We start from the raw sequence: 25,242 nt of genomic DNA on the forward strand, positions 1-25,242 counted from the left end.
CAGCAGGTGGAAGGGAACAAGATTTTTTACTCTTGGTCTTGCTTTCAACGGAAAGTGAAGATGTGCTGGGTCTTGCCTTAGAAGACACTGTCTACCCTCAGCCCTGGGTCCTTGCCTCTCTCAGGACCTGTTGTTGGGGACAGGAGCTACCACTGCTTCATAAGTGCATTTCTAACTTCACCCTTCGGGCTTTCCCTTTGCTGAGGTGGAATGGTGCTTAAACTGGGCAAAATGTTATGGAAATCTCAGCAGGAGCCTTGCTGAGGTTGCTGTACTGGGGCCAAAACTGTTTAATATCTTCATTGATGCACTGAGAAATGGGACTCAGAAAGTCTGGAGAAGGTACCAGACTGGGAGGCTGAGACACTGGATGAGTGTGGTGCTCCTGGAAGGGCATGGACAACGGGGAGAAGTGGGTGTGCAAAAATCCAATGAAGCTTAGAAAAGGGAAGTGACAATTCCTGTCTTAGAGAGGAACAACACCAGGCACTCCAACTCTGGAGATGCTCAAAACCTGACTGGACACAGCCCTGAGCATCCTGCTCTGGCTGACCCTGCATGAGCAGGGAGTTGTACTGGATGATCACCAGAGACTCCTTGCAGCTTCAGCTGTTCTCTGATTGTGTTCCCTACAGGAAAGACAGAAGATGTACCTCACATGTCCATGTCTGAGTCTTGTATTTTTAGATGATTGACAAATTCCTTCTAATCCTTTTTCTTCCTACAGAGGGAATTTACCACCTGTAAGTTACTCAGGGACATTGCCTCTCTGACATGCCATGCACACACGCAGACAAGAGCATCCTTGGCCAGCCTGAGCCAACTTCAGTACAACTCTACCTCTGCTGCAGTTAGCAGAAGTTTCTTCAGAATGAGGCTGAGCATCAGTAAAATTGGTATGTCTGAATAACCTTGTGAAGCTAAAGATGCTGTCAGGATAAGATAACTGTAATGGTTGTGGCTTCCATTAAAATGTCATCCATGAAACAGCTCTCTCTCACCATTTTAACTTACTATTCTGAATGCATAGGAAATGTCTGGCACCCCAAATACTAGTGAATAACAACTTATTAAACTCTCAGTCACAATTTTGTGTGAGAACATGAAGAGACCAAAGAGGGAGGTAGGACATTTTGTCTCAGTCGCAAAGAGCCACTGTCCTCAGGGCTACTTAGTGCTGCTTCAGAGCTGCAGAGCTGCTGGCAGGAGAGCCCCACTGCTGCTCTGCTCTCTGTTGAGTCCCTGCTAAAGGGGAACAGGTATAAAATCCACATTCTCTTTGCTAAAAGGAGACAGTAAGAGACTATGTAATAGCAGAGCATGGGGGCTGCAATTTTTGCTACTAATAGTCATATTCAGACAATAATAAGAAGCAGGGAGACCTTCTGCATGAATTTTGGCAAATGTTTTTCAACCTCCACAAACATCTTGTGGCTACTAATTCCCCTGGAACTGCAGGTGAGCAGGAGCCAAATGCAACCCTGAAGTGCCCTTCTAGCCCTTACCTAGCTTCTGCAACAACCCCCTTGGGTATAAATAGGATGAGCTTCAAAGCAGCAAGAGGATGAAGAGGGATCTAGACCAGCCCAAGTGGGGAATGTGTGATTTGCAATGAGTGCTTGAAAGAATCAAAGAATCACAGAATCATTAGGGTTGGAAGGGACCTCTGGAGCTCATGAAGCATAGCTAAACCTGTCCTTGCAGCAGAGCTACAGAAGAAACCAAAGACAGCAGTCCAAAAAGGATTCCAAAGACAACAGAAAGCACAATAAACTGATAAATGTGGAAGATATTTTCTATGCTTTTCCATTCTTTCAACTTGCCTTTCTTTGAAAGTCCCCTGTATGGTCACACATAGTGATGTGTAGTGAGGGAGAAGGCAATTTGTGGTTAGACCTTATTCAAGAGAGTTCCTGAAAAATTCTTGCTTTCACACAAAATTCATCCTGCTACCCCCCACCCCAGAAAACCACATTCCAGACTACCCTTGTTATAAGTATCTCGTTATCTGTTGCTGTAATCACAACATGGCCATGAAACCCAGATTCATCCTTACCTTGGAGGCATTCCAAGGTCTCCAAATCCTTTATCAATGTTTCAATCAAGTTATTCACTCACCTAATCAAAAGCTAATAATATATACACTTTCATGACTTCAAATATTTTGTCTTCCAAGGTGGAATACAAATGAAACCGCACTTTTCTTAACACTGGTGATAGCTGACAGTAACTATTTGGTGAAATAATGTCTACCTGACTCACACAGAACAAGGTTCCTCAAAGGAAGAACCATTAAAAAAAAATAAAAAAAGAAACCAAACAACAAAACCAAAACTAGGTTAAATGATGTGAATGAAACAAGATTCAGAACTCGAATAGTAAGGGTAAATGTAGTAGCTTCTGTCATTAAAAAAACGAAGAGTTTTACCCAGAAAAATATCTATGTTCTGGACTGAAAACCTAGTGCTTGGGGCAAAACTAAAAAAAAGCTAAGAAAGCTGATGAAAAGGTCCCTCAGCATCCTAATTAAGCCATATTCCATATTCAGTTCCAAGACTACCTTGGCTGGTTTCTTAAGCAAATGATTCATTCAGATAAAATGAAATCAAGCAAGAGTTGGTGTTTCTAAATTAATTTGGAAATGCTACACTAATTAATTAGTATTTCACATCAGAATGAAAATTAAGGGAGAACTCTATGAAGTCAGTATTGCTTTGTTACCTAAAGGAACAAGGAACAAAACCCGGATGCAGATTCCAGCCTTCACTGATTATAAATTGCTTTAGGACTAAAGAACATGGCAAACTTTTTGGACAGCAAGAGTCAGCAGTGCCATGAATGACAAAATGAGAGAGGCTGAAAGAAAACAGCGATGAATAATCCATTTCCAGGTGAGGTTCATAAGCAACGGAATAAAAAACCCCCTAAAATACCAGGGGTAATTTTGGAAAGTGTGAACTGGCAAAACAAGCTTGCTGCGTCACTGGGGTTGAGGCTGAAAGCAGGATAAGAACAGACAGCCAAGAATGGCAACAAGCAATGGGTGAAAATAAAAAAGTTTAAGCACGGGACAGAAGAGTGGGACACCTCCCTCCTTCTCAAGTGGATTTGAAGTAGTTATTGAAATGGACCAGCTGCTTTAGAAACAGAAGAGAAACATCTTGTGAACTGTGGTGTATTTTACTAGTTAATTTGAATTTCAGATATAAACAGATGATACTAGACAGTATTCTTGGTTTGTCCCTCCATTACCACCTTATCTACTAACAATCTTTTCCATCAGCTTAGTTAAGCTGAGCAGGAGTATATACACATTTTCATGATAGTTCCAAACTGAGCAACATGTTTCTGTCTTTCTCCCCAGACTGAAGCTTCAGATCAGCTTGTCCAGAAACCTTTTAGGGACCTGTTAGAAGGAAAACATCTCCATCTGGCAGAGCTTATAGTCTGGAAAGATAGCATTCCCTCCAATGGATTATCTCCATGTTTTGAAGCAAGGACAATTATACACTTACTAGTTTTGTAGGCACATGGCAGTGATCAGGAGATCCTTATTCAGGCTCATACCTACTTGATCAGCTCTGAGCAATCTCTGTGCTCACCTGTTGTAATGAACAGTTACATTTTTCTTACGGTAGATGACACAAACAGCTGGCACAGTAGATGAGAACAACAAGATGGGAAAGGCAGTATGAGCTCAGGACCTATCCAGCAGGTTGATTCATTCCCTTACAGACCAGAACAAACCTGTATATACAAAACCTATATCCTCAACTACAAATTCTGTATTGTCAACTACAGTACCCAAGTTAGGCATTGGAAAAGCTAGGAATAGCTTGGCATAAATGGGAAAAACAAGATTATACAGGATTATCCCCTTGGAATTATTTAAGCAGCATTGTTCTGCCCATACAAAGTGGTTTCCCAATAATTAATCACATTTATTGTTGTTGATATTAATACCTCTCCTTTCCAAGCTTCCAAAGCCCCAGTGGGATGCAAGATAGTCAGTGGAGACAAGCACAGGGTCCACAATGTGAGGTTCATAATTAACCTTCTGGATTCCCACCAGATCCAGGGAGTATCTGGTAAGTTACTATGTCATGTGGGATCCCCAGAAGAGGGAGAACATCAGCTGGTTGGAGCAAGTCCAGAGGAAGCTGCCAAGGTGATTAGAGTGATAGAGCACCTCTCCTGTGAGAAAAGGCTGAAAAAATTGGGATTGTTCAGCCCGAAGAAGTTCCAGGGTGACCTAATAGTGGCCTTCCAATACTTGAAGAAAACTTGAAGGAAAGATTGAGAGAGACTATTTAGATGAACCTGGAGTGACAGGACGAGGGGGAATGGCTTCAAACTGAAAGACAGTAGGTTTAGGTTAGATATTAGGAAAAGAATTCTTTACCGTGAGGGTGGTGAGGCCCAGAGAAATTGTGGCTGCCCCATCCCTGAAAGTGTTCAAGGCCAGGTTGGATGGGGCTCTGAGCAACCCGGCCTAATGGAAGGTGTTCCTGCTGATGACAGAGAGTTGGAAGTAGAAGAGTTTAAAGGTCTCTTCCAAGCCAAACAATTCTGTGATTCTATGATGCTTTTGCTTAGCACTTTCATCTTGTGATACAAGATGAGAGCAAAACCACTCGGTGTGTTGTTCAGTAGCTGATTGTGGAATAGAATGGAATGAATAGAATAGAACATTTCAGTTGGAAGTGACATAATAAAATGACCTTGTTCAGCTGTTCGTGCTGTGCTAACCTGTGTACTACCAAAACAGACCTTAAAAGCAGAACAGAGCTGAAATTCTGACACACCAAAACATCCTGTTTCATGCTATCCTGACATTTTCCTATAGGAGGCCACTCAAACACACACCAGCTTCTGTCCTGCCTGCTGTCCAAAGAAGGGTCAATTGACTGGTCTCTGGTGTCTTGTATAATCATTCACACTTGTGAAAGGTCACAGTTAAAATACAGCACATCAGAGATGTGCTGTTTAACACCCACTGTGTACAAATGTAAATGACCAGGCACTGCAGAAAGCAACTGAGAACAGATCCAATATGCTACACTAATTAAGTGTCTGAATGGACATAACTAGGGGAAAACCAGAGGAGAAAGAAGACTTGGTTTCTTATTTGTTAATACAAACATTCAGACAACTTTTGTGATCAGAAAGAGTATTTACACTTTCCATAAAACCAGAAATAAACACCACAAAAGAAAAAGTTACTGGAATTGCAATGACTTTGTCATCTATATCCAAAATACAGCATCCTTAGAATAACAGTTTCGGTTGGAAGGGGCCTTAAAGTTCATCTCACTCCAATCTCCTGCCATGGGCAGGGGCACCTTCCACTAGACCAAGTTGCTCAAAGCCCCATAAAAAAAACTTTCTTCATGGTGTTCTGTAAAAAGAAAGCACTTTTGGCATTGCATCCATCAATGCCTTAAATAAAATGTTCCCCCTGGTGCCGAAAGTCCAGTTTTCAGATGGTTTGGAAACCTACTTGGTAAAGATGTGTTCACAAAACAGATTGTGCCAGACTGTTCCAACAGCTACCTGGCTTTCTAGACAACTGTAACTGATTTTCTAGGCAAAAGAGGTGTGAAAAGCCCCTTTTGTTAGGGTACTTTTACAACATTTGATAAAGTGCTACCTGAGACACAATCTAGTTACCTCTGAAAGTGGTGAATCATTGGGTGAGAAAGGGAATGATTAAAGAACTGTCAGCAAGGGGTAGCACTGAAAGCTGAGTTATTCTGAAGAATGGCAGTGCTATGGAATACATTCTGTTTTTCTCTTCATGTTGGCATCTTTTACTGATAGTACAGAGTATTGTGGGTTGACCTTGGCCAGATTCTAGGCACCCACTAAAGTTGCTCTGAGCTGGGAGAGAGGTCACACAGGCAAACCAAAAACTCAGCGTGGGGTTAATACTAAATTTATTACTAACAGAATAAGATCTAAAGAGTGAGAAATGAAAGAGTCTTAAACACACTTTCCACCCACCCCTTCTTCCTTCCGTGTTCTCCCTCCTCCCCCCTGTAACAGTGCAGGGAGACAAGTCCATCCCTTGGGCAACAGGTCTTCCAAATCTGCTGTCCTGTAGGTCACTCTTCCATGGGCTGCAGGGGAACAGCCTGCTCCATCATGGTCCTCACCATGGGTTACAGGGGGGGCCACAGCTCTGAGTCCTTCCACTGCTCCATGGGGTCCCTCCCACGAGTAACAGTCTTTGATGGACCTCTCCAATGTGGGTCCACCCCTCAGGGTGCCCAGGGAAGTGGTGGATTCTCCGTCCCTGGAGGTTTTTAAGATGAGACTGGATGTGGCATCAGTGCCATGGTCTGGTAACTGCGGCAGGGTTGAATCAGAGGCTGGACTTGATGATATTGGAGGTCCCTTCCAACCTGGCTGATTCTACGATTCTATAATTCTGTATATCATATCATATCATATCATATAGAAGTTGTGTCTTCCCCATCCCTGGAAGTGTTCAAGGCCAGGTTGGACGGGGCTTGGAGCAACCTGGTCTAGTGGAAGGTGTATCTGCCCATGGCAGGGAGGATTGGAACTGAATAATCTTTAAGGTCCCTTCCAATTCAAACCATTCTATGATTCCATAATTCTGTATCATTCAACAGCAAGGTGCAAAATCGTGAATCCTGAGGACAAATACCTCAAAATTTTGATATTTTGATAATGTGAGAGCTCCTCCTTCGGAAAGATTGAGGCAGAGATGACCCAGCGGCAGTAGCTGATCACAGGCTGAAGCTGTGGAATGATAAGTATGATCTAACAGTTTGCAAAAGGGACACTTACTTCTAGTGGGGAAAATGAGGCATTATTGGTGAGAAGTCCCTTGAGGACACACTCAAGAGAGATGGAGAAAGTGTGTAAGAAGTTATAGCGTAATAAAATAATGGAATTGTTGCAATTGCAAAGCAAAACCCAAACACTTTTTAGATACTTCCTTTTATGAAGTAAAGTTTATGTAGTGAATTTTATGAGACGTCTGTAGTGATGAAGGCTACGTTCAGTGGTTCAGATCTGTAGACACATAGCAATTGTAGTTTCCAAGTTATCCATAGCTCTTTATGACTATTATTTCTTCCATAAATGCCATTTTTAGCATAGAGGCTTTACTCTTTTTTCCTCTAATGCTTTTCCCCTTTCCATTTTACTTCAGCAAACTAAACAAATTCCACATTTTGTTAGAGCATTCACCTGGTCAGATGGAAAAAAACTGAGGTGGCTTTCGTGCACAGGTGGGTATGGCACAGCTCCAATTGATAAGTCACCTCATGGCAGAGCTGTGCCATCCCCTTCAGCACAACTTGTCTCTACACCATCAGCTGTTAACACGACATGTTGGCTTCTAGACTGGAGGTGCTTCACCTCTGGGGTGCTTGAAACATCTTCCTGTTCAGTTAGACCCTCTCCACAAGTGGTGCCTTCCATTTAGGGGCCGAAGAGTGGATTAATTGAAGACACCTGGCCAAAAAAAAAAATGTGCTAAAAGCCAAAGAACCAAAGAACCTGTAAAAGTATCTTCTTGGGAGCTCACTCCTCAAACTCAGAGAACTAGTGACATGCACACCTCTCAGCACTGGTGAGTTGCAGACTGTTCATCGTGGCCTTCCAGAGACACGGTAACAGGCTGGGCATATAACTGAATTCCTCCCTCTTAAATGTCAAACCAGAAAGTACCAGTGATACAGACAGAGGGGAATTACTCAGAGAGAAAATTCCTTGTTGGCAAACAAGGAATTCTACAATTCAGCAACTCAGCCCACTACACCATCAATGATTTTGCAGAATCAGGTTCTACCTGACCCAGTTCTGCTCTAATTTTTCTTCGATTCTCTCCCAGACAGTATTTCTGTGTTCCTATTAGTCTAGCAAATGTCGCTGTAAGCTGAAAATTTCACTTGTGTTTTGAAATATCAAAATATGCTTTGTAACTGCAGGAAATTCTTCCACCTTAGAATTTCAGTTTGTTTGGCAAACTAACTACCTCCAGTTCAATTACACAATTACATTTCTAACCAGACTGATTATAGACACACACAGCATGGTTTAAAAAAAAAAAAATTGTTTTAAGCTAATCTCCTTGCAGAATTTAAGATTAACCTAAGATTGGTTGACATATGAGGAATGAGACATGGGGTGCTAAATATTGTCATAATTTCAGACTTTCCTCAGACAACGTAGTTTTGAATTCGTTCCTTATTTTCCAGCTCATCAGCTTTAATTGTAAACTCTTCATCATGACAGACTATGGCCAGCATGGAATCTTAACCTCTGTAGAAGCTTTTTAAGCCCAACACACAAACCTTCCAACCTGTGGGATTTCCAAAGGGAAGCTTTTTTAACTGTTTGTGTCCGCATTGGCAACCAGCTCCTGAAGCAGGGCTCTGGGAGATGCTTTGAGATTCCCTGAATGAAAAGAAATCTCTTTCTAAAACACAGTAAATATATAAAACCCTAGTTCATTTTAAATGTTTCATCAGCTGTTTTCTGTAAAGAAAAGTTCTGCACCTTGAGAAGCAAAGAAGATATTTCACACGTCAGGAGATACCACTGTTAGTGAACGTGCCCAAGCCCAATGATATAAACAGAGAAAAGAAGTTTTCTTGCGTCATTTGAACCCATCAGCTGTGAAAGAGAGATGTTGGTTCATCAGGGAAAAATAGCCATTTGCACAGATTAACAATGTTTCTATGACCACTCAGCTCACTTCCAAGAAAATATCTCTGTATGAAAGACAGAAACTTCAGGAATCATCAGCTATGTTCTGTTTGACTATTCTATAAGAATAGCCTTCATAAGAATTCTGTGGGCAATATCAAGAATGTTAATTACTGTAGGCTCTTTAGCAGCAATTAGGTCCAGGAGTGTAATCAGCTGAAAAAAATTACTTTACTAATGCTAAGAAATACCAGCTATAGCACAGACAGAAACATTGTGTAGAAATCCTGACTAGAATAAAAGCTTTGGATGAGGGCTCAAGAAATTTGTAATGAAGCAATGCTTTTTTACCCTTTCAGAATCAACATTTTTTGCCCTAATCCATTGGTTTTGTTCAAGTTTGTCGAACACTGCAAGGATAAGGTTAACTTCACCAAGCATAACTGTAGGGAACAGGAATGGCCTTCCATCACCTCATGGCCAAGGGCTGGGATATTTACCTACGCTGTGAAAAGTCCAATTCAATTTCCCTTTCTGCTACTGACAATTTGAACTTGCATATCCCAGGTCAGTGAATTAATTATGATGCTCTGTGGGTTGCCTGGTGGTGAGACATGGGGTCCCTCCTCTACAGCCCTCCAGCTTTCTGCTGTGGGTGCTGTTTTGTGTTGTATAAATAGTTAATCGCAGGCGCTGGGACTGGCTCGCAGAGGGCATTGAACTGCCAGGGCACCGAGTCATTCAGCCTCTCCCTGGCTCAATTCCTCTATTGAAACACAGCACAAATGTTCCACCAGACGAGAGGATGAAAGGCCAGCCCTCTGCATGCCCTGCAATCTCTGATTAGGACATTCACTGTGAATGTAGGAGTCGCTCATCCAAATCCTTGCTTTGAACTTTTTGCCCCCTCTCTTTTCAGGAGTCTCTCACATCCAGCACCCCTCAGGTTTTCCTCTCTTGTGGGAAAACTGTGACGTGGCCAGAGCCTATAATGTTGTAGGTTTTAGAAGCATTTAAACTGTGTAGGGATAACACAGAAAACGAAATGAGTTCATGCTGTAACTCGTTACATCCCTCTGAAAGGTGAATTCCCTGGGCAGTCATTGCACAGTCATGCAGGCCAGTGGAACAAACACATGGTGTCATAGGATCCCACCATCATTTCTAAAGTGTTTTTATGTGTCCAGTGCTCTGCAAATCGATTTTGACAAGAGGGATAATAATAGCACGCCATCCACTAGACCATCTGGTCTTTCCTGCCAAAAATATCTTAATCAACTATTAGACACGTTTAATGTGTGTCATAGCAAGAATTATTTGTGGGTATCAAGAAGTGGCTGAAACCAAACACAGAAAAAGATCATACTCCCATGATCTTAACTGGTGTGGAGTACTGTAGCAGAGTCACTAAAGCCATGCTGACTTGTGCCAGTTGAGCATACAGCCCACCATATTTAGTAACACAGTATTAAGAGTGGTTATGCTCTGAAACTTAATGAAATTATAGATTGGAATATCTCTAGTGAAATTAATGATCCAAAATGTTGCAGCTGAGCAGAAACCAGCCTTGTTTTGAATTTTGAAGGTCTTTTGGAAACATAAAAATGCAGTTTTATGTTTTAGAGCTTTGAAATGATAATAAGGTAAAGGGGACATTTGACAGTGAGGGGGAAAAAGAGTCATCTATTCCCCCTGTATTGCAATTAATTTGTTTAAAAAAGCTTATTGAGAACTGCAATCCTCCCCAAACCCCATTAAATACCCAAAACCACAGAGACATTCGGAATGAGACAGTGGTCACTATTTCTTTTGACTTGTTAGTGTGACTGGGCAGAAGAAGGTTCCAAAAAAAAGACCTCGTGGAGAAGGTGTCTGAGCTCAGACATTTGATGTTGTCCAGTTGCCAATCTGGCATTCTTCTTTCCTCCTACAAACCCGTAATAGGAACCAGACAAATGATGGATTTAGGGAAAAATCAGGCTGAAAAATAAAATAGCTTGAGTCAAGCCAAGCAAAGTAATTAGGTTTATTTAGTGGAATGAAAAAAACATCCCAAACCTAACTCAAACCCAAAAAGAGTCTGACGGAAGCAAAAAGTTTTTTAGGGGGAAAAAAATATTTTTTCAGATTCAAGGCAGTTTTTCTGGTTTTAGAGAAAAAAATTTTTCCAGATTGTTCTTCCTTTCCCTTGTTGTGTCAGCACCTTAATTTTTCTTCTCTTTTTTTTTTTTATTTTTTTCTTAAAAAAAAAAAGGAAGAAGGTTGCTTTTGAATGAAATTATTTTAAGAAAAAAATCTTTTATTTTTTAAAACTTTATTTCCCATTTTGCATCTTTGGAAATCGATTGTTTTAACTCAAAGAAAATTTCTTCATTTTTCATATGTTGAATTTGAGCAGATATTCCAGATAATTAGCCATATCACAGAAATATTTTCTCCAAGACCAACAGAGGGTGGAGATATTAATAAGTCCTTAGGGAGAAGAAAAAAGACAACTGAGGAATGGGTTACTGAAAAAAAGAAATGAGAGAAGAAATTTTTTGCAAGGAGGAGGAACATAGGAGTGTGCTAAAGAGTTTTGGCAAGCCAGTCACAGATTAAAAGTCCCTGCAGTAGGAATGCCTTATTCCTTGATCCAACTCACACGTGGTAGGGACTAAACATCTGTCTCAGGTGCCCCGTTTTCCACATGCCATGTGGTAGTTAATGGATGTTACCTTGATGACTTAAAGGGTTTGGAGATTTGTATGGAAGCACAGGGTGAAACCCTAAGCTGACTGAAATCCACAGCAGAATTTCCTTTGACCTTCGGTTCTTCTCCTCTACTCCTGTCATTGAACCTCTGGTTCCTCTTTCACCCAAAACATTTTTGTAAGGAAAAGTCAGAGGATGTGTCTGTTTGTGCCCATCTCCACTGCATCAGTCCTTGCATGCAGATGGGGAGAGATCCTTCCCCCAAAGACCTCGCAGCACCCACCAACAAAGTAATGACTGGAGAAAAGGAGATATTTGCTCTTTAGTTTCCAAACACTGTGGTTGGCCTGCTCCCTTCTGGAAGCGATTTCAGGCTTTAGGCATTTCTCCCTGGGCCACAAAAGCCTGAGTTTCAACTAGAGATAGCAATATATTTTCAGGCTTTTTTTCCCCCTCTCTCTCTCTCCTGAGTAGAAAGAACGTTAGTATAGTTAAATTTTTAGAAAGGGCAATATTAACAGAAATGGAAAAGTTAACACTAAGCACTAAGTTGATAGAAAGTAATGTTCAAGCTGACCTGTGCTGAAATGTCGTTTTGAAATTTTCAGTCCATGAAAATATCCCTAGACTGACTTTTTATCTTCATTTTTGCAGGAAAAAATGTTTTATATTCACATTTTCATAGGAGTGGAAAATTGTTTTCCATACAGCTGTATGCTTCAAATTGACAGCTGTACTTTTCACGGGTATGAACTCTCAAGCTGAGGTTGCCACTCAAGCAGCTTGAGTTGATCTCATGCAGGGCTTTAGAAATGACCACAACTACCCTGAAATTGTCCTGAAGAGAGAGGAGCTCCAGGACAACAAATGCTTCAGGGCCACGTTGCCATGCAGACCATTTGTTCTATTCTGACCCCAAAAGATTTTTACATTGCTAGTTGTAGATTTCCTGCATAAGACAAAGCAGAATTGATGAATCCAAAGCATTAAAAGAAAGTCAAGAACTGTTGGTGCATTGTAGAAGGCAGGACTGGATTCTGCTTCTCCTGTGGGGTATGGTTGCCCACTCCTCCAAATCTTATACATGTCAAAGTCAGAATGAGAACTGCCTTAGAGCTCTGAAAAGACGGGCTATAATCTCATGTCAACCCAAATGTGAAGGCAGGACTGGCACAAGAACTTCCGTCCTTATGGGATGTGGATTTTTTTCCCCGATGTCAAGTTTTGAGAGCTCAGCTTTCACAGAATCCCAGAAGGGTTCAGATTGCAAGGGACCACCAGTGGGGTCATGTGGTCCAACCTCCCTGCTCCACCAGGGTCATCGCAGAGCACATGGCACAAGATTGTATCCAGACAGTTCTGGAATATCCCCAGAGAGGGAGCCTCCACACCCTCTCTGGGCAATCTGTTCAACATTCAGACACTGCATTTTCAGATGGAACTTCCTCAGCATCAGTTTCTGCCCATTGCCTGTTTTAATCTGCTTGAGGTATGAAGGGACTTTATTTTTTTTCCCCCTAATTTTCAAATAAAATTGAAAAAAAAAGCAGAAAACCAAACCAAACCAAACAAACTTCTCTTGAGTCAATGATACCACAGAGGCATTGTATAGAATTTGCATTGACAGCAAAATAAGGCAGGGATTATCTGGGGAAAAGGGAATCTTGCATTATCTCTTGATACATTCTTATGGAGCTCAGACTTTCATCCCTTCATCACTACATCTGCATAATTAATGCTTTAGTTTGGGGCTTTTCAAAATAAAAAAGCAATCTCCCAAATCTTGTACACCCTGCTAAGCCACAGAGTCAGCCTCAGAGTTGCAAGGCATTATAAGTAACCTGCATGTGTAACCTGCTCCCTCTCAAATACCTCATCAATCTGGAAGCTACACTCCCCATATGTCTCTTACGCCAATTCGTTTTAACTGTCAAAGAGGTTATTTTCAAAGGACTCGAGTGACAGCTCAGAAATCCATCTTGGTGGATTGGCAGGGCCTGGAAACTGTGTATCTGAACTGTATAGAGGTCAGACATTTAATTTCATGCGGGTTCCCGTGATTTATACATGCTCGGGCTCTTGATACAGAGCAGTTTGTGCTTCCTCTGTTTTTCAGGATGTAATGCCTGCCTAGGGATTGCTCCCTTCTGCACAGCAGGTACAAGTGCAAAGAACAATGCCAGTGATAAAAGAGATAAATACACTAATATTAATCTTATACCAAAAGGGGAAAGATATAGGTGTCCTGTCTGATGAAAGAATGTGCTTTGTCAAATGTTCACTGGATGCCCCTCTGGCTGGTGGTTTGAGCAGCATTAATGGGTAGAGGAGAAATCAGCACCGGTGAGATCAGGTGTAGGCAAAGGAACTTGACTGATAAGAGAGAAGGAAGGAATTCATAAGGAATTTCTTGTGAGAGTGAGACATGGCAATGCTTTACAACATTAAGCCTTTCAAGATATTTTAGCACGTTTATTTTCTGGACTAAAAGGGGAAACTTTAGAAAGACACAAAGAAAATGGTTTAACTCATGGCAGTTTCAAAGGAAGGAACTGAGTCCATGGCAGAGGGGCTGGAACTAGATGCTCTTTAAGGCCCCTTCCAGCCCAAACCATTCTATGATTTCTGAGTTACCAGCTTTGCCTCACTCCATGCCGTATGATACCTTTCTCATTCCTGTGTTACTTCCCTCATCCCACATACTCTGTCCTAGGAATAACCAGGAGAATTCAAAAGTGGCTTCCAAAGTTTGCCTGGAAACACTGATAGACCAAAAAAGCTGTCCAGGACATGCCAAGAAATTTACTTTTTAGATCAGCAGAATGATTCCATCCCAGAGATGCTCAGACACTAGATAAATCTTGGGAGAGGGAGGGAAGGGGTGGGTATTTTTGTTTTCTGTCTTCCTGTTTCTTTTTTGCTTAATCTTATTCTCTGTGATCTTGTGTGCTGGGCTATAACATGGAGGATTTACTGTGGAATACTGTACCAAATCTTGCAGAGTAAAACACCAGACTGAAAATCCCTCACGAGCACCGTCTCTGCAAACCTCACTTGTCCCTCTGTGCCTGACATAACTACATCTCCTGAGGGATTATTCTTACCAATCCAGACCGATAGAAGGCTTCTTGCCTTGCCAAAATGACTAAGCTATCTATTTATCTGTGCTCTTTTTAATGATTTGCAATGTTAGCTCTCTCTCTGTCTTGATTGTTGTCTTTTAGAAACCTGTAAAACAAAAGGCAATAAATGGAACCAATATGTTGAATTTCACCATCTCTAGTTAATTTCACAGTAATTAATTCCCTATTATTGGCAGACTAATTTTTTTTTTTTTTTTGCACCTACCTAGCTTGCCCCATCACTTCGGGACAATGGAAGAGGAATATAGGAATATATTCCATCCAGGAATATAAAATACATTCTCTTGTATTTCCTAAAAGACTTGCTGATGTTCGTAGCAGACCAAGGAGACATGAGCCAGCCCAGACAATATTTGCTTTCAACTCAGATAAGTCATGTATGCACTGTTAAAGGCAAACCTTCCCTTGGCTTTCCCTTAAGCTCGCAATGATTTGGTGGGTCCAGATGAATTTTCTGCTAGTCAAAGTAACCCAGCCAGCAAAAGGACAAACATCTCACAGCAACTCTTTGCACAAGGTGGTTGATGGATCACAAGTACAGTTTCATCAATCTCAAGTGTCCTTCTAGTCCATCCCTTGGCCCTTGACTGTCTTTGTGCTGACTTCCCAGGACATTGGAAGAATGTATGTCTCTTGGAGAGCACTCTCTCAGCACACCCATAAACAACCTGACACCAGCACAGGATGATACCACTTTTAATTTCTGTCCCAGTGTCTAAACTTCACTATCCAGTAAGGACTAACCAGCAGTGAGCCCAGATCCCTCCAAATATTGATGCACTCATCTTCATTACACCCAAATACCTGTTCTAAATAGCTGAAAACTGTGACAGTGGAGAAAGAAGGAAGAATTCTGCCTCTGTCTCCCATTTCATCCCTCTCATGGGGGTATGGTCCTGTTGTATTGATTGCAAACAGCACCTGCACCAAAAGGTGGTGCTCTGGGTAAATGGTTGTTCATGTCATGGTTGCTGGTTGGGAAGTTGAGAGGCGAGTCCTGCCTTCGTGGATTTGCGCTGTCCTTGTGCACCCTCAGAATTCATTAACTATGGCAGTATCAGCATTCAGCAGATGCCACCACACGTTTATGGTTGTGAAGAGCCATAGCCATTTTCATCTCCTTCAGCTTCAAGCATTTCCTTTCCCCCCTTTGTATGTAAGTGGTCCAAGTACAGTTTTATGCGTGTTTTAACAATCCAAGAACATCTGTAAAATGTTTGTGCCATGCTCGGAAACAGAGCAAGGGAGGAAGCCCGAGACACAAAGAGTTCTCAATACCATTTCAGGATACTCTGTTTCATCAGAGCCTCCTGAGCTTTCTTTGGAGCAGCTTAGGAGATCAAACACTCCACAACAGAATGTATCCCAGCATGGAGGAATATTCCTGAAAACTAAACTTATTCCTGTGCATAGTGTCAAATTCAAAGTGATAGGCAGAAAACTTCCTTCCTCTGTATTCTGGGTGCAGATGCAGGTGATTTCACTTCAAGGAAATTAAGTTCAAGGCAAAGAACAAAGATGAGCTGGTCAGTGTCCCATTCTAGTCTGAGCTCATCCTGTGCCAGGCAGACTGATTCTCTGCTGCCTTTGGAGATGAGGTATTATTGTAAACCAGAAGAATAAATGAGTGAGGTATACCTAATACGCCATTTCATTTAGTATCTCACCAGTGTGGTCAATAAAATATAAAATAAGCCACCTTTCTCCCAGCTCATGCATCCTCAGTGTAGGAGTGCAATATGTAAGTGTACTGCCTACATAGATTTACATACAGATGGCATACAGTTTGCTATTTCAAAATACTGAATGCTGTCTTTCCCACAGATTTAAGCTGGACAGTCGGCTCTCATATTCCATACTACATGGGGGTGGAATAAATGACACCTCTCTGTTTTCCTTGCATTCCCAGAGCATCATGCCTCGTTGCAGAGACACAGGCAAGTACAAAATCCTTTCACCAAAATGCCACAGGCTATAAAATCCTTCTCTCTGCCTCATAAAAGAAATGAAAGGGGCCTCCACTGACTTTTGTAAATGGCAACCTCCCATCAAAAGCAGAGACTGGGGACAGGCCAGAAGATGCTTCTCACTTTGTTCTTCTCAACACAGGTAAAATGAAGTCAATGGAGCCAATTTACTCCTTTTGACCATTCTGAACTTAAAGCAGCAAGAGGCAAATGCAAGACTATGTTCAATAAAAATTTATGGGTTTATTCACACTGAGAGGCATTTCATGCTCAAAATTTGAGAAAGTAATCCATAGCAAACAGCCACAAAGTAGAATGAAATATATAGAGCAGGATTATCCAGCAGCTGGAAATTTTACTTTTGTTTATGGAAATAATATCTTATAGGAATTACTGAAATCCACAGAGTTCACAATTATTATTAATGGCATTAAGCAATACATTCTGTACATTGTAGATTGTAAAACTGGCCTTTTGCCAACCAGTTACCTACTGGAACACTCATTATAACACAGGATTAATTCAGTTATTTGGAAAAGAGCTCAGGCAAGTGAGTTTTCAGAGAGCAGGATAAAAAAATAAATGGATTGCATTAAGCAAAATATTTCTGTTTGTCCAAAGAAAGCTGAGGTTTTTGTTGTTGTTGGTTTTTTATTCCTCTGGATTCCTACAACTGAAAAGTGAAGGAAAATGTGGTTTAGGGTTCAGCTTATTTTGTAAAGGAGCCCACAAACTGTCAGGAAAACACTACATCACAGCAAAGTTCCCAAGTCTTCTTTCTTTCTCTCTTTGAATTATGTTATAGATTTCGTGTTCATGAAGGGGGATTACATATAAAGGCAAAAAGCTTTCTTAAAACACCCAATCCCACAGAAGGAAAGAAAAGAAAATCCCTTGTTATTTTTCTCTCCACTTTTCTCAAAACCCATGAAGTCTGGCTCGCAACTTTTAGGTGTTTGGGTTTGGTGGAGTCGTGGACAGGCAGAAACTGAGTCCACACAGAGCTGACCCAGGAACCCAGAAACAGAAACAAGGGCCAGCCTTGCCAGTGCTTCAGGGTGCTCCTGTCTCTTATGCTCTCCCCTCCCTTGTTCAGCCAGTGCTGACTTCCAGTCATTTTCCAGTAAAATCAGACAATCAATAAATGACAATAACATGATACAGTCTCTCCACCCTGTCCAGCTGGGATCACTCTCCTTGTTAATACCAGTGCAGACAAGCACTGAATCCCTCCAAGGAAAAGTTTTAAGCCAACAAGGCAGCAGAGTGGCTTAAATTCACCTCTCAGTGGGCTCAGAGCCCACACAATATCTGTTCTGGCTCAACAGATGGGCAGAAACTCATGGGGCAGCAGTAACTTTCACAGGGGCCCTCAGTTTCATTGCTTTTGTACTTCCCACGTCCCTTTGCCTCCAGTGCCTGCCCTGTCTACCTCTGTGTGTGGGAATCATGCTTTCCCATGTGTCTCTGCAAAGTGCCCAACTCTCTGCTGGTGACTCGATTTGTAATCCACGGTGACCTTTAGGCCAGCAAAGTCATCAGCACAGCCACAGTTTTATTTGCATTAACGTTAAATAGTGTGTACAGAAGCAGAAGGAACCCTGCATATAATACCTCTCTTTTTTTTTTTTTTCCTTCCAAAAGGTTAAATTAGTATACATGCAATGGAATCTCCACGGTTTTCACTTTATCTGCTGCAGAGCTTGAACTTTAGTCTTTTCGTCCAAAGGGAGAAAAATCAATAGTATCATACTGATACACAAGAAACTTTATTAAAGCAGCCATGGGCATCTCCACAACCTTACCCTATCAAGCTGGCTTGCTAATTGGTTTGCAACAGTGCAGTTGCCATGAAAATTTCCCAGGTCTGTCTTATGAAAATCTGGCTCTATCAGCATCAAGAACACAAACAGCCAGGGAAGCGGGCAAAGGTCGCTTCCTCGTTGTTGGGAACGGAAAATGAAGCTTGTTAACATTCTGCTGCTGCTTCTTCTATGGAGAAAAAAAACAAAACACATCAGTGCTGTGGGGAACTTTCCTCTGGAGGACTGAACAAAGATGATCAAGCTTCTCCCTGCTCACTTCCACTCACCCATCAGGTTTTCATTGATGGGGAAGCCTGAAAAATAAACCCTGCCAGACGTGTCATTTCATACCTGCCTGAAGTCTTTAGCTTGGAGTGCTTCCCTTATTTGTCCATCACAACATAGTCTCTCTCCCTTTTACATACCATCTCTCCCCTTTGCTGAACCCTGGTTTGTTGCTGTGCTTAAACCAAAGCCGGATTCAAAACGACCAGAAAATCATCAGTGCATGACCAACAATGAATTAAAATGATGTAAAGCTTTTGCGAGAAATGCCAATTATGGCTGGAAGAGAGGAGAGATGGAGTATCTAAATCCCCCCTGCCACTGGGCTCCAGTGCAGGAGTTTACATTTATGCCTGTGAGGCAAAAAATGTGACTTTGAGGGTGGTGTTGCCTGAGTGAATCTGTGCCAAGCAAGAACCTGTAGCAGATCCCAATGCACCCGTCTAAGGAGCAGACGCTGCCAAGTAAGTTCAGTTCACACGGGGTGTGTTAGTCACACAAAAATAGCACCAAGGCTCTCTGGTTTGCACCAGAGGTTTTCCACAGCATCCTGTGATGGAAAACGTCCCCTGACATCTTGCTCAGTCCATCTGAAAGGCCAGATGAACAGTAGAAGATGCTCAAACCTACTTTTCCTCCCCTCCTCCCTCCCTTATGTTTCTTTAATTCAGAACGTGGGGCCAAAAGTAAGTAAGTCAGTTTTACCCCTTCATGATGACAAGAGACTTCAGCTTCCAGCTGAAGCAGTGAATATGGGGCCACTGCACGAGCAATGAATATGGAGATGTCATTTTCTCCAGAAACTGAGACCTAAGTAGGAGTGTTTTTTTCACATGTGCAATCTTCCGTGATGAAAACTTTTTTGGGACCAACCACAACTCAGACGTAAACCACTAACCAAGCCATGGCCTAGAGCCTATACATTGCAATTTCAAATGTGCAGAAGATAAATGCGGTTTACAGCCAGCTTTAGGCCAGGCAAATTCAATCTCCTAATCACTTTATCCCTGATGGTAGGGTCTGGATAGCTTGGAAGCATTCCCTGTTTGTGTGAGCATGCAGGCACCATGGACTTCTAGGATCTCCCTCCCAGGACAGCGGATTTGGAGCCTGGCTGTTCATAGCAGCTCCCTCTAAACCACACATCCCCACACGGAGAGGTTCTCAAGGCTAAACTGCCTTTAGGGCTGATGGGTGGCCATGCTGTACCTAAAGATCTAGTTCATGGTCTCAAATCCAACTAACTACTTGTGTTGGTATAGGACTCTGATGTTTAATTATCTGTGTAGTTGTTGCTAAAAAAAGAAGGTAAACAATTTGTTGCAGAAAGCATATGGAGGAATTACAGAAAGAATAATGCCAAAATGGCACCTTTTTTGTTCATAGTTTAGTATGAAGATATGTTTAATTTCTCCAGCCAATTTTCAGAGGATGCTTTCAGCTTTCCCATATTGCAATGGAAGGAAGCTAATTTGGGGATCAATTATGCAAAGTCTTTTATCCTGGCTGGTCCAAAATATTAAACTCCAAAGGGATCAGTGGAGTGGATCAGAGAAAAAAACAAAACAAAACAAAACAACTACAAAAGTGTGAAATATGACTTCATGAACAAGATTTGAAAGAAATAGAGGATTTCAACATGAAGTTTGATGTATAATCTCTTTCCTTAATATGGACTGGTTGTGCAAAACTATGAGAGTCTTGTCTGTTTGTCCTATTCACTTTTCCATTAGCTTAGCCACACCAACAGATCATCTTAAATTTTCAGAAAATAGAAAGATGAATTTTTTTGTCATCATTAAAAGAAATAATATTTGTTTCCAAGGAGAAAAACAGATTTTCTTTTTTTTTTTTTTTTTCCAAGTAGAATGGAGGACACTGGACAAGAAAACAAATTGATTCAGAAAGACATTGGACTCTACCAATAGCTCAAATCTCTTCAAATTGGTAATGATTTGCAATAGTTTGTTATTACGCTACCATGTCTCTTCTGAAATGTCTCTTCCACCACCTCACACACAGATGCACACACTATAAATACAATATTAAAGATACCCTTGACTAGTAAAGATCCTGTCAAAGTATGCTAATCAAATCCAGCTTTGATTTCATGCTTACTTTTCTGCTCATCCCAATTGTAAAGCTAAGCTGTAATTAATACATAAGAGGCTGGTGATTATACAGTATTAGGCTGAACATATAGAGTGAACATACAGCATTAGATTGCATTTCAGTAGATCAGACACTGTTGAGAAATAAGATCAACTCACGAGCTCTGGTATTAGCAGGCTGCTAACTTATCTTGGTGACAATCTTGAGTTCTTGCATTGATCTCCTGCTGCTGGTGACATCTTATGCATCATCTGTGTGTGTGTGTGTATACTTATATGTGTGCATGTAGACTAAATAGGCCCTCTTTCCCTTTTTTTTTTTTTTGTTAATTCATAGATTTATAGAGTTAGAGAATATTCCGAGTTGAAAAGGTCACTGAGTCCAGCTCCTGGCCCTGAACAGGACAGGCTCAAGGATCCCACCATGTGCCTGAGAGCATTGTCCAAACACTCCTTGTACTCTGCCAAGCTTGGAGCCATGACCACTGCTCTGGGGAGTCTGTTCCAGTGTCTGAACATCCTCTGGGTCCACATCACCCGGGGAACCACTAGAATTCCTCTGGAAATGGGCCTGATAGGTGACTGTCATGGCAGAGTGATGTCCCTCCATCAAGCAGAACTACAATTTGTGCTTCCTCCTTGCCTGCTTGCTCAGGGAGAGCCCAGAAGAAGGGCAGAACATGTAAAGGAATAAACATTGCAGCATTACCAGGCACCCTACTGCCAGAGGGCACATGAAAACTACAGCAGTCCCTTCAGACAGCTTGTCAAAGCCCAGGTAAGGTCTTCTTTGTATCCCCCTGCCAGTAGAAAAAAAGAGCATTCCACAGTCTGAAACACTCAGAACTAGAAGAAAGGGCATATGACTCCAAGAGAAGTCCTGGGATTCATCATTCAGCTTTATAGCATAGGAAATCACACTAACTGTGATAAATAGTGAAAAGCTAAGATGAGGAAAAAGGAGCTCCCTATGATCCTGAACCTACTTGTGCTTTCTCTGGGGTAAACCTGGAGCTGTTGTAGTGAAAACAAGAAACAGAGGTCCAGACTATCAAAGTCAACTTGGCACCATAAAAGTTTAAGCAGATAATTCTTTGAAGAGTGAGTGCTATGCCTCAAAACTATTTTTTATTTGAAAAAAAAAACCCAACAAAAACCCACAAAAAAACCAACCAACCAAAAAAAACCCAAAAAAACCAAAACAAAACAAAACAAGGAAAGGAAGGTTCTGTTACAGAGGGAGCTTTATCCTACATGCATGAACCAATTCCATTTTGCTGCAGAGCCACACCAGAACAACCTGAGCACAGCCATGCCGTGGATGTTACGTGGCGTTTCTCTGCACCGTAACGAGATCACATGTGAAAGCCCAAATTATGCAAATGAAAAGGCTCCAGTAATACTGTTGAAATATTCCTGGAGTGTACACTTGACAACCTCAAAGTACATTTCACACCACTAATGACTTCATCACTAACACAATTGTCATGAGTCAAGCAGTTTCCATAGCAACGCCCTAGTACAGCTGTTTACCCATATAAAGTACTGCACCTACTTAGTTCCATATACAGACAGATCACTAGATTCCTAGGTACTGAAATTGAAATAATTCAATTTTCAATGTCTCTCTTTATGAAGTGATTCTGCCAGCTATAGGTATTAGCATATCAATGTGACTTTGACAGGGTCTGCTGCAAAAGACATATTTTGCAGGCACTTCATGTCAATTAGAGCCCTAACTGTTTCATGGAATAATCATTCCTGCCAGATTAAGGTCAGGCTGCAAGGTAATTTAATTGGTGCCATTATATCTAGGGGGAAAAAATGCTCTAATAAAGTGCACACACTGTAGCTGCCAGTGAGGATGTTCTATGCAACATGAAAGGGATTGCCTTCTTAAAGTGTATGGGCAAACCATTTAGAGAGAAAGAAATAAGATGGAAACAACCTCAGATGCTTTGTTTCCAACAAAATTCCAGTGTGTTTGACCAAGGGGGAAATTTTATTTCACTTGAAGTAGTACTACTCACAAGGGAGGAAGCACTGAAGAAAAATAAATAAGAATAAGAAGAAAAAAATCCCATCACTCTGTGCACTTCTTCTTATCTTCAGTGGAATGATAAACACTTTAATTAAAAATCTGCAAAAATCAAAACAAAGTCTCTTTTTTCCCAGGGCTCTGATGGCTGGGAAGTAGCAAGCCAGGCGGGAATTATCCTGGCCTCCCCCTGTGGAGCGGGACCTGCAGGATTATTCTTTCCTCTTGTGGAAACTTCCAGCCAACAACTTCTTTCATGAGCAGCATGAATCCAGTTTCCTATGGAGTCAGGTAGAGTATCCTCTAAATTTTCCCTACCTATCCATAATTCAGCTTCTCACACTTTTTCCAGAGTCTCCTTTCCCCCTGAAGGAGTCAGGTCCCGGGATGCCCAGTTAAAAGAGGAATGCCATGACTGTGTGTCAGTGTGGATGTGGGAATGACAACTGTGCAGTCAGTCATTGGGGTCTGCTTTCTTCTAGCCTGAAAAGGATAATAATTCAGATAGTTTTTATTTATTTCTCCAGGTCTTGATTTCCACAGATTTTTATTTTTTTTTTTTTTTTTAGAAATTTGATTATCCTTGAAGCACATGTTGGATTTTTTCTCTACTCTCTGAAGCCAACCGAAGTTTTCCAAAGACTTATGGATGGATAGTGCAGAGTGTTCTCCAATAAAAGCTTACAACGCAGGAAAATGACAAGAAAATAAGATTCTTAGCTCTGTATCTTCATCCCGTGATGACTTATCTAATGCCAACAAACTTACAACAATTGTCATGATTTTGAGCTTACTCTCTTCCTTGGCAAAACAAAACACTGGGAAAAACATCTGCCTTGCAAATGGATTCCTCCTCATAGAGTTGGTCATGCCAGGGCTATCCTGTGCAGGGCCAGGAGCTGGACTTTGATGATCCCAGTGAGACCCTTCCAACTCAAGATATTCTATGCTCAGCACTGTGGTCATAATCACACTCTAAATACCAGTACAGAAAAGATTAAATCAACTGAAGAATATATGGTGTTAATCAAAGGCTCAAGGCCAGTTTCTCAATTATCTAAACTGTCTCATTTTCACAGACATCGTCTAGGCTGCAATCACTTAAATGAAGTTGAGGATATTTATAAAATATTGTGACAGGTTCAAGAGCAACAGAGGAAAGTTTAGTTTTATTCTATATAACACAAAATGTTTACAATGTCTTTGAAAGGAGACTGCAAACTGTAACTTTTATGTGACACTATTTTAATTTTTTCAAAGAAAAAACCATTTTTCTAAACTGCAGTTTCAGACTGTTAAATTCAACATCCCTAGAATGCTTGTTTTTATGACTTTATCATGAAAAAAATATTGTGTGCTTAGAGTTGCTTTAACAATGTTGTGATATGAAAACTGATCATGATCAACTTATGTTCAAAAAAACAAAGATAAGAATGAAAGTTTTCTTATTTTCTGGATGGGGAAATATATATACATGTATAAAAACCAGGATGTTCTGCCAAACCAGAACAATTTTTCAAAATTGAAGTGATGGAAAAAGATCAGATTCTGAGCCCTTTGAATTTCCCTGTGAATGTTTTAAAACACTTTATTAATTTTTACTATTTCCTTTTAGCTTCCACTCAGGCTTACAGTGGAACTATTTAAGCAAGATATAGGGAAGATTTTTTGCTGCTATGAATATTGCATAAACTAACTGAATTAAGGTCATGTAAAGGTAGATTATAAATGGAAATGAAAGTTTTTTGTCATTATTATTTTTCTTTAAATATGTCTGCTAGAACATTTTGGTTCAGCATCCCATTCGAATACATTTGATCAGCCATAAATTATCCATTAAAATCTCCATTAATCCCATTACAAATGTAGTCTATCTTCCTTCATTTGGTTCAGCCTCGGTCATGAATGCAGGAACACAGATAATGGGGTGAAAGACAGCTTTGGATTTGAGGGCTCAGCAGCTCAAAGAACTTCAAAGCTCTTAGACCAATTTATTTTTTTGTTGAAGTGAAGGGCTTCATGCTTTTGGGATGATAGATATTGCAGCCACAAACCAACAAATTATAGTATCATTGAGTTTGGAAAAGTGCTTAAAGGTCATCAAGTCCCACTATAAAACTAACACTGCCAAGCCTACCATGTCCCTCAGTGCCACATCTACACAGCTTTTAATGCCCTCCAGGGATGGCGACTCCACCACTACCCTGGGCAGCCTGTTCTTATGCTTAATAAACCCTCTCGGTGAAGAAATTTTCCCTAATATCTAACCTAAACCTCCCCTGGCACAGCTTGAGGCCGTTTCCTCTCATCATGTCCCTTGTTCCCTGGCAGCAGAGCCCGATCCCCCCCGGCTCCCCTCTCCTGTCAGGGAGTTGCAGAGCCAGAAGGTCCCCCCTGAGCCTCCTTTTCTCCAGGATGAGCCCCCCCAGCTCCCTCAGACGCTCCTGCTGCTCCAGACCCTTCCCAGCTCCGTTCCCTTCTCTGGACCTGTGACACCCCATCTGCTATGGCAAA

The 25,242-nt window shown here is 41.3% G+C and overlaps 1 protein-coding gene and 1 long non-coding RNA gene across 3 annotated transcripts in view; one reads left to right on the forward strand and one right to left on the reverse strand.

The window, feature by feature from the left end:
• LOC108499655 (urea transporter 2-like) overlaps positions 1-25,242 on the reverse strand; it is a 298,458-nt gene that overhangs the window by 236,445 nt on the left and 36,771 nt on the right. The gene's annotated exons all lie outside the window — the stretch shown is intronic.
• On the forward strand, positions 22,153-23,397 carry LOC108499661. The gene is made up of 3 exons (XR_001875620.1): positions 22,153-22,281; positions 22,866-23,019; positions 23,298-23,397. It is a non-coding gene; the product is annotated as an uncharacterized LOC108499661 (long non-coding RNA).

This window comes from Lepidothrix coronata, unplaced genomic scaffold (assembly GCF_001604755.1).
Source record: "Lepidothrix coronata isolate B3197 unplaced genomic scaffold, Lepidothrix_coronata-1.0 Scaffold77, whole genome shotgun sequence".
Taxonomy (NCBI): Eukaryota; Metazoa; Chordata; class Aves; order Passeriformes; family Pipridae; genus Lepidothrix; species Lepidothrix coronata.